This window comes from Antennarius striatus, chromosome 13, assembly GCF_040054535.1.
Source record: "Antennarius striatus isolate MH-2024 chromosome 13, ASM4005453v1, whole genome shotgun sequence".
NCBI lineage: Eukaryota > Metazoa > Chordata > Actinopteri > Lophiiformes > Antennariidae > Antennarius > Antennarius striatus.
Window position 1 is genome coordinate 13,437,446 of NC_090788.1, and position 4,137 is coordinate 13,441,582.

The 4,137-nt window shown below is 48.9% G+C and overlaps 1 long non-coding RNA gene across 1 annotated transcript; it reads right to left on the reverse strand.

Moving 5' to 3' along the window:
- Window positions 1–468: 468 nt before the first annotated feature.
- Window positions 469–1,061, reverse strand: LOC137605708 (uncharacterized). The gene is made up of 3 exons (XR_011037774.1): window positions 1,013–1,061; window positions 638–847; window positions 469–498 (listed from the first exon to the last, which is right to left on the reverse strand). It is a non-coding gene; the product is annotated as an uncharacterized lncRNA (long non-coding RNA).
- Window positions 1,062–4,137: the final 3,076 nt, after the last annotated feature.

Sequence of the window (4,137 nt, forward strand, 5' to 3'; positions counted from 1 at the left end):
CGGCGAGATGACCCGCTGGATGGGGAATGGACCGATGAACCGTGGAGCCAACTTGCGGGACTCCACCTGGAGCGGGAGGTCCCTGGTGGAGAGCCAGACCTTCTGGCCCTCTCGGTAGACAGGTGCGGGGGTTCTCCGGCAGTTGGCTCCCGTAGCTGGCTGAAGACCTCAGCAGGGCGGAGCGGGCGCGGACCCAGATGCGACGACATCGTCGGGCGTAGGCGAAAGCTGACGGGCAGGTGACCTCTCCCTCCTGGCTGGAGAACAGCGGTGGTTGGTACCCATATGTAACCAGGATGAATGTTACCATAGTAATATTCGATGGTTATTTTGGTTATTATTAATATTTTTCTGGAGAAAGCTTTAATCCATACTCCTTCAGCCGGCTCAGTACTCGCAGTATTCTTTTCTCATGCTCTTCTAGAGTGTTTGAGAATATGATTAGATCATCAAGAAACACCAGCACTTCCTGTCGATATGGTTTTTGGACTACCACTGCTGGGGACCAAGTACAAAAGTCATTCACAATATGTTCAAGGACTGAAGTTACGACTGGAAGAGAGTTTCAAAATAGCCTCAGAGAATGCTCATAAATCAGCAGAACGAAACAAAACACGGTTTGATCAGAGAGTCATACCAGCAGCATTGGAAGCAGGTGATCGAGTGCTTGTGAGGAATGTGCGTCTCAGGGGAAAACATAAACTGTCTGACAAGTGGGAAGAAGACGTCTATGTGGTGGTTAGCAGAGCTGGTGATCTCCCAGTCTACAAAGTGAAGCCGGAAATCGGAGATGGACCCATTCGCACTCTCCATAGAGACCTCCTTCTCCCCTGTGGTTTCCTTCCATCTAAGGAAGACCGTAGGGCATCATTTGACACAATTCCTGCTGTAAGACCATGTACTCGTTCTCGTCAAGTTGTTGACCATTGTAGTCAAGATGCTGACGGCTCCTTGGAATACCTTGCTAGTGACGATGATTTTGAGACCGTAGTTTCATTGAATCCAAACTTACCCGCAGTCCAATTCACCATGGACAAAGACATTCCAGCTCCTGTTCCTTCGTCATCGAGTGTAGCTGTCCAAAGCAGTCCTCTAACTCCTCCGTCTGTTAGCCCTGTGGTCTCGGAAGTATTTGAAGAGGAATCAAGGGTGGAAGGAAATCTTGTTAATAAGTCACAAATTGAAACCTTACCTGAAGAGTCATTCCAACTAGTCGCCACTGACGCAGATCCACCAGTTGCCACTAATGCAGAGCCACCAGTTGCCACTGACTCAGAGCCATTAGTTGCCACTGAAGTAGATGACCATGACCCAACTCTTAGACGTTCAACCCGTCAACGTTTAGCTCCTGATCGACTCCAGTATACAGCTCTTGGTAAACCCTCAGAATCTGTAGTTCAACTGGTAATACGCAGCTTGTCCAACCTCCTAGGTGTTTCACCCCCATCAGATCTGGTTGTGCCGTCTGTTGAAATCGTTTAGTTAGCATGCAACGGGACGAGCATAGTTTAAGGACGGGAGAGTGTAACCAGGATGAATGTTACCATAGTAATATTCGATGGTTATTTTGGTTATTATTAATATTTTTCTTATTATTAATATTTTGTTTATTCTTACCATATCAAAGGACGTTAGGTTCCACACTAGTGTGAACTTGTCACGTGGTGTATGACATCACGCATTCACCTGTGGGGCTGCGGGTGGCTAATGATGTCACCTGCAATAAAAGCCAGTGAGAAGACGGCGTTGGGGGTGTGTGTCCGCGAAAGAGAGAGAGATCCGGAAGCGTCGAAAGCAGCCGGCATTGGAGTTCCCTGATCAGCCGCAGGCTACCGGAACAGACCTGTGTGGAGGAGTTATATGAACTATATGAACGTTGAACATTTTTTATGGATTTGGTCGGAGTGCCGGTGAGGACTCGACTAAACGATGGCGAGCTAGGACTCTGATTCAGAGCGGGGACAACCGATGCGGAGAACTTCGCCTGGTCTGGTAGGAGGCTCTGGAAGCCGGTCCCCCACGTCACCTCCGGACACACCCACATACACACACGCACACACACGCCATTGCCAATGGACTAATTACGGCTTGGACTTGACCCTGGATTATTTTGGACAATCAGTGTGATGATAAATATTGTGTGTGGGTTTATCTGAAATGTACTTTACTTTAGTTAATTTTATTCCTTCTGCAGAGAGTGAATATTGGGGTTCACTGTATATATATTTTTTCCTTCACAAATTAATATAACATACTATTTGCACATAAAGTTCTGTGTTTGTATGGTTCATTGCACCGCTACCTCCATGAGTCGAATTGGTCTTCTGATTGACTAGTCCGAAAGCTAATATCTTTAATTAATGTAGCCTGGAAACTTGCTACACATACACACACTGGAATGGGGAGAGTCCGGTGGCAGAGCTGGTGAGAGAGTTGTGGGCGTACTCCACCCACAGGAGTTGATCATGCCAGGAGCGTTGGTTCAGCGACGCCATGCACCGGAGTGCCTTCTCCAGCTCCTGGTTAGCCCTCTCAGACTGGCCATTGGACTAGGGAGGGAAACTGGAGGTGAGGCTAACAGTAGCCCCAAGCTGCTGACAAAACTGTTTCCAGAAAGCCGAGACGAATTGGGGCCCACGGTTTGACACTACATCTTTAGGAAGTCCATGTAGTTGGAAGATGTGCAGGAGGACCAGTTGGGCAGTTTCTTTTGCCGATGGCAATTTGAGCAGGGGAATAAAATGTGCCATCTTACTGAACCGGTCAACCACCGTGAGGATGGTGGTCATGCCGTCAGAGGGTGGAAGTCCCATAACAAAGTCCAGGGCAATATGGGACCATGGGCGACTGGGCACTGGGAGGGGTTGTAAAAGTCCAGCTGGGGGGGCGACACACGGATTTATTCTGGGTGCAGATAGGGCAGGCTCGTACATAGTCCAGGACATCCTTCTTCAGGCTGGACCACCAGAACCTTTGGCTGACAAGAGAGGCTGTACGAGTGGAACCAGGGTGGCAGGCCAGAAGGGATTCATGACCTCACTGGATGACTGGAGCCCTCAGGTCCTCTGGCATGAACAAGCGGTCAGCGGGGCAGGCGCTGGGTCCAGGCTGGTCACGAATGGCCTCTCTCACCTTCTCCTTGACATCCCAGGTCAGGGCAGCAACCACGCAGGGGCCGGGAAGAATGGGTGCGCCGTCTTGGGGCGAGGCGTCATCTACTGCAAACTGGCGGGAAAGTGCGTCGGGCTTAATGTTGTGAGAACCAGGGCGGTAAGACAAAGAGAAGTTGAACCTGGTGAAAAATAAGGTCCACAGGGCCTGTCTGGGATTGAGTCTCTTCGCTGAATGAAGAGTACTGTATCTAGACTGACCACAGTGCATATGAGCCTAGTATTCTATCAATTCGCCACAGCAATGATTGTATGAATCTCTTCAATAATAAGATCCTGATCATCAGAGACAAAATTAATGACGAGTTGGTCTTCCACCAACTTAGGTGTCATCTTTGATCAGGATCTGTCATTTAACACACACATAAACCAGGTTCCTAGAACAGCCTTTTTCCATCTCCGAAACATTGCTAAAATGAGGTAAATTTTAAAACGGAATGATGCGGAGAAATTAATCCATGCTTTCATCAATTTCAGACAATCAATCAATCAAGTTTTATTTATATAGCGCTTAATCATGGCAGCAGACATTTCAAAGCACTTTAACAGACAGAGAAACCCAACTGAACCCTCCAGAGCAAGCATAAGCGACAGTGGCGGGGAAAAACTCGCTCGATGAGGAAGAAACTCCAGGCAGGACCCAGACTCTTTTGGGCGGCCATCCGCCTCGACCGGTTGGGTGGAAAAGAAATCAAAGGAATATCAGAACAGCATCAGAGAGAGAGAGACAGAGAGAGAGTGACAGATAGGCCAGATAGAGACAGTATCAATATGGTTAAGGTTGCTAAAGTCAAGGCACAATTACAGCTGCGTGGATGACTGTATGGCGGCACGGAGGAAGAAAGGAGGCAGGACCCCAGCCGATGGATAGTTGAGGGGTGGTACTGGTGGGCTTGGAGGAGAAGGTCCACAGCACATGGAGATATGGGGGTGATACTGGTGGGCTCGGAGGTGCAGGTCCACGGCG